Source organism: Chelonia mydas, chromosome 10, assembly GCF_015237465.2.
Source record: "Chelonia mydas isolate rCheMyd1 chromosome 10, rCheMyd1.pri.v2, whole genome shotgun sequence".
Lineage (NCBI taxonomy): Eukaryota > Metazoa > Chordata > Testudines > Cheloniidae > Chelonia > Chelonia mydas.
Genome location: NC_051250.2, coordinates 67348875 through 67354874, shown reverse-complemented (window position 1 = coordinate 67354874; position 6000 = coordinate 67348875). Strand labels below are relative to the sequence as shown.

General features: G+C 44.2%; 1 protein-coding gene across 1 annotated transcript in view; it reads left to right on the top strand.

Annotated features, from left to right (window-relative positions):
- Window positions 1-1110: 1110 nt before the first annotated feature.
- Window positions 1111-6000, top strand: part of IL16 (interleukin 16) — a 53303-nt gene continuing 48413 nt past the window's right edge. The window contains exon 1 of the mRNA XM_043523558.1: window positions 1111-1182. The gene's annotated coding sequence lies outside the window, so the exon portion shown is untranslated. The remainder of the gene's footprint in view (window positions 1183-6000) is intronic.

Below are 6000 nucleotides of genomic sequence, written 5' to 3'. Positions count from 1 at the left end.
TACTCAAAAATTATGCATATTGTTTACAGAAGACAGACAGAGAGCTTTTTAACACAAAGCTGAGGGGTGGGGGGGGAACCCTTGAAAAAAAGAAGTAACATTTGGTTTGAGTTACAAACCACAGACAGCTTCCATCAGGAGGGCTGGAGGTACCGGAATGGCCAGAGAATATGACAAGCAGCAAGCGCACCAGGGGAAAGATAAATGGTTTTGGGAGCTGGCTTTGAAATAATTGGCCTTTCCCACAAAAAACTGAATTAAATTTGGTGGAAGATGGCGATGATTCATAAGGATCTTCTGGCACTTGCATTGCTGCTTTCTGGACATTTGTATTAGAGAGCTTATAGAGTGTGTGTTTTGATGTCTCCTACCGTCGTTGTATTACTTATGCAGCAGCTCTACAGAGAACATTGCACTGGTAAAAGCTGGGACTAGGGGCATGATCTAGTGCTTAGAGCAAGGGACTGGAAGTCATCAGGACTCCTGGGTTTTATCCTCAGCTCAGCCGCTAACTTGCTGTGTGATATTGGGTAAGTCTTGTAGGGTTCAATTTGGTCTCGAGACGCAAAGGAGCACTGGGGATGGAGGGGCTTGCAGTTGTACTGTCCATGCAGTGAAGAAGGGAAATGTTACCTCTGCATAAGGCATAACTCCTTAAGAAGTGATGGGGGAGTGGGGCTTATGCAACATGTCCTGCCCCTTTCAGTAGGTGTACTATACACTTCTCCCCAGTTTCAGCTTCATAGAGAGAGGCCCCTTTCAGGGCATTTAGTATGGCATGTGCTCAGGGGCATGGCTGCTTGCTGTATGGGTGTGCTGGAGCAGAGAAGGGGCTTCTGCTGCCCACTCCATCCTCACTCATGGTGGACCCTACTCTGGTGCACCACAGTTTGGCCATTAATCTTGCTCAGTTTTCCCAGTTGTAGAAAGGCTCGGTTTAATTAACTACTTCCTGGGGGGAGGGGAAGTTTAGTAAATATTTGTAAAACACTGAAACCCTTTAACAAGAGATGCTGTCTGCCTCTGAAATGTCGCCTAGTGCAGAGCTGTTCAGATCTCAGTTTTTAGTTCAGACCTATCCCTAATGTTATTATTGTTGATATACCGTAGGAGTTCCTGGAAGCACTGATTCCACATTATAAGGGCAACCAATCTCATCTGAAAGGCCTTGAACATCTGGAGGTAAGTTGTGATGCATATTCCATGGTCTCATTCTAAAAATGCAGCAGGTTCAGTGGTGCAAGTAGAAATCATTTCTTGGTGGTACTGCACTCATGGGAGGGACACAAGGGGGGGGGGGTCACGTGACCTCCCTACATGACCCTCCATGTGACTCCTGTCTACCCCGCCCCCAGCCCAGGACACCCACGCACTCCCCGTCCCCTCTGACACTCCCCTTACTTGTCTAAAATTTTACAACTGCATCTGTTAAACAGATGCAGTTGTAAAATGATGCTATGGACCCCTGGTGCCACCTGTACTCCCAGGTGTCATTGAGGATCCAGCACCACCCTCAAATTGAAAACTTCTTAAATAGAAGAAGGATAGGAAGGACCATCACCCCACTTTCCCTTAACACACTATCAGTGCCTCCTTTATGTCCAAACTAAGGGCATGGCTACACTTGCAGATGTAGGGCTTGGCTACACTTGTGAGTTAGAGTGCATTAAAGCAGCCCTGGGCACCCTAACTCCAGACCTGTCCACACTGGCAAGGCACTTAGAGCCCCTGGACTCTGCAGCTAGAGCGCTCCTGGTAATCCATCTCCACCAGAAGCATAACGCTTGGTCCGTCTCGGCTGAAACACCCCAGCATCAGTGTGAACAAGGTGTTGCATTACTGCGCTCTGATCGGCCTCCAGAAACGTCCCATTATCCCCTTAAGTCAAGTGGCCACTCTTGTCATTGTTTGGAATTGGCTGTAGGAATGCGGATATGCCGTTTCAAAGCTCCATTTCTGACAGCTGGCTGCGTATCTGCTCCGGGACAAAGCAACCATTACTGTGGAATGTTGCTTGAGAGGCAGGGGAAGGGGGTCTGCTGGTGTCTGAACTTACAAGACAGCATGCTGACATGCTCTCAGGCTCCCAAAAACCCACTCTCTCTCCCCCCACATATACACAACACACTCCCTGTCACACTCTACCCGCACCCCATTTGAAAAGCATATTGCAGCCACTTGAATGCTGGGATAGCTACCACAATGCCCTGCTCTCTGTGGCCGTTGCAAGAGTTGCTAATGTGGCCACGCCAGTGCACTTGTAGCTGTCAGTGTGCACAGATTGCAGTGCTTTCCGTACTGCACTCTGCGAAGGTGTGTGTAACTCAAAGTGCCCTACATCTACAAGTGTAGCCAGGCCCGTAGAGTGCTCTGAGTTAAACCAGCCCTCGGAGAGCGCAGTATGAAAAGCGCTGTAGTGCGTCCACACTGTCACTCGGGGGGGGGGGGGGAGGTGTTTCACACCCCTCAGCGAGAAAGTTTCAGTGCTCTAAATTGGCAGTGTAGACAAGGTCTAAGTATTGCTCTCCACCAGACACTAGGAAAGCAAAGATGCTGCGCCATCTGGGTTTGATGGAAAAGAGGCATAGAACTGCGTGTGTGCCATGTGCATCTTCATAGAACTGCAGCCCAAATTGTCTGATTATTTTCCTCAGCATGACCTACAGGAAGGGTAATCAAAACCAGCCTGGCAGAACATGCATGAGAACTGTCTCTGGACAGATAAGCAATTGATCAAAATCACATTCTCTGATCTCTTGGGGCCAAATCCTGTTCCCATTGAAATCAAAAGAAGTTTTGCTTTTGAGTTCAATGGGAACAGGCTTTGACATTTGGAGAGGAAAGAACAAAACCAATCAAGCAAGGGCAATGTTGCTTATACCACAGGTATCAAAGGCTGCTGACTCATGTGAGAAAGTCAGCAGACATCTGAACTTTGTCCATTGCAAGGAAGAAATCATCAATCAATGAGGCTAGAACAGTCTTTGTACCATATCCAACTCGTAAGTCCATCTGCAAAGGATCAAGGAAATATGAAGGCTCCAGATTATTTTAAAGTCCTCAGTACCTTGGTTAGAATGCTCCTATCAGTATATGTTCATAATCCAGAGGCTGGATCAGGAATCAAAAACACTGTTTGAACACCTTCTGTCCTCCCCTCCCCTCCCTTCCCCTCCCCTCCCTTCTTGAGGACTCTTGACCAACTTAACGGCACAATATATATGCTAACAAACTTAAACAAAGCCTTTGTTTAAGTTAGTTGGCATATGTATTGTGCTGTTAGATCCAAATAAAGAATGAATGCCCTTCCTAGCTGTGTTCTGCTCCTTTAAGGAGCAGAGTGCAATTCCACCCCCCCTCCAGAGTGGGGTTCTAGCCTCCCCAATTCTTTCCGGTACCCCATACCCACTAAAAATCTCATGCCGGTACTGCGTACTAGAGCGTACCATCCTACTTGCACTCCTGAGCAGGTTAGACACACTGCTTCCTATGCCGATGTTATGGGGATGCACTTGGACTAGCTGGATCTCTACTTGAGCAGTATTTGAGATACCTGTAGCCCTATCAATCATACTGTTCTTCCAAGCCCACTTTCTGTCTTTCATCTGTTATAAAAGGTCCGTCCTTCCTTCCGTCCAAACACCCTCAAGCATACAGGAAATGTAACCTTTATCATGAGCTTTTCAAGATTAATTTCTTAACATATTGAGGTCCTAATGGGGGGGTTATGTCAAAAAGTAGCAACTGGACTGATTTCTACACCGGGGCAGCAATGAAAGAGTCTTATTTAACCAAAACCCAACAAAACTAAAACAACCCCCAAAAGACGTTACACAATAATATGGGTGGGTGTCATTTACCGTTAACTAATGCAAATTATTCCATGTAAAAAGTGTAATACAAACTGCAGATGTGATACTTAATTAGATCAATGTGCATATTTTCTTGTTATTTGGATATGATTAGGCTGTTAAAGTTATGACTAACAATAGTACATTGCACTTTAAATCCGTGTATCTCAAAGTGCTTTACAAATAGAGGATTCTGGTGAGTATCATTGGCCTCATTTTACTGATTGGGAAACAGAGGCACAGAGAGGTGAAGTGACTTGCCCAATGTCATCCAGCAAGTCAGCGTCAGAGCTGAGAACAGAACACTGGTTACTGATCCATTCAACCATCATGCCTCCCCGTGTCTATCTAGCTATGCCTAAATACCCTCTTTTATTCTGACGTAGGTGGATTAACTGAGTTCCACGTTTTACTGTTTGTCCGGATTTTTAGGCAGGAAAGCATCCCGTTAAAAAACAAAACAAAACAATTACATATGTACTTAACTTTAAGCATGTGTTTGGGACTTGTGCACATGCTTACATGCTTTCCTAAATCAAGGCCTTTTTTCCTTTGTCATGTGTTATAAGAGTCAGAGCTTGTCCTGGGGCTTTTTTGCTTTAAAAAAACAACAACCAGATCTATGAATTTTTTCACAGCAAAAAAATCCATATTGGAAGAACAGAAATGGATTTTTTTCAAAGATTTCCAGGCCCAGCTCCCCATGCTCCTTGGTATCTCAGAGCTTGGGGAAGCCTTCTCTATGAATAACCCCAGTACCTCCCTTTGCCTGGCTTCTAGTTTTCCCAAGAAGCTGCTAACTGAAATGATCATGATTCTTGGCAGTTTCATCAGTGTCCACCTCAGAATAGCAGCCCTGAAACTGACCAGACCCTGGTTAACTTCACTCAGCTGATCCTTTTGGACAAAACTATGAGCAGTAAGAGGAGACAGGTACTTGGATTATTCATAGAGAAGGATTCCATTCAACAATAAATGGAAACTAGGGGAGGTAAAGCATTGCGTGATTACAGAGCTGGGAGGTACAGCTCTACATTAGGATTAGATGTTGAAAGATTCCTTCAAAACTGAAACTGGAGAGCTTGGAAGCCCAGGGAGCCCAGTCTCTGTGCCAGCACACCAGGAAAGCTGCCAAAGAGCTGGGAGGTGGGCAGAAGAGCTGGCAGATTTCCATAAAAATTTTCATTGAAATTGACACGTTCCAACACAACATTTTGATTTCAATGAATCGGCATTTTCTGATGGAAGAACGTTCCTTTGGAAAATCTCACATAGTGCTAGTATGTAATTTGTGAAGTATTCTGGGATCCTGTTGGATGAAAGACACTGTGAAGCAGAAGGATATTATAATTAGTATGATAGAAAATAAATTATCCTAAACTCTTATAAAAGAGTATCACCTATCAAAATGCCTGAATCTCTTCAAGGCACCATATGTATTAGCATATTCTCAATGATGGATAAAGGGACCTCTTTGCTTCTCATGAAAAGGCTATGTGCAGTGTTTGTTTTTCTTTTACAAAATTAAACAAACTTTGATGCAGACTGGATCTTGTACTCCTCTAGAAGCTACATATTTCCCAGCATATAGCTCTTTTGCGCAGGTTCTCTATTACACATTATTCATTTTTCCTTCTTTTCCTCAGTGTTTGGTTTGGTTTCTATGGGTATTTTTCTGAGGGGTAGAGGAGAGGAATGTGATCCTGAGGCTGTCTTGTAGGGTTCTATTATACAGTGGAGCTGGCTTGGTGTAAAATCTACAAGCCTACATTTTCAGGTGGCTGGTCTCCCTTTTGCAGCTGCAATTTGCCTGTGCAAAATTTGCACCCACATTTTTGCATCGCCAGCAGAGCCGTGGGTAGAAATCTCAGTTGTAACATGCAACTGATGTCTTACGCCCATAATTCATTTTCTGACACAAAAAACATAGGTGCAAATTTTGCACCTTTTTTTCAAGTGCAATTTGTGCTTGTAAACAGTGAAGCTGAGCCCACTGAGAAGCATTCCTACAGTTATCATCTCCCTGTGCATACATTTTCTGTGCTTTATTGCACTGTCCGTGATCTTTGTGCTATTAAACATTCATAATAAGAACATTTCATTATTTTTAAAAATGTCCAACAAAATCCTCAACTCATTACATCGTAAT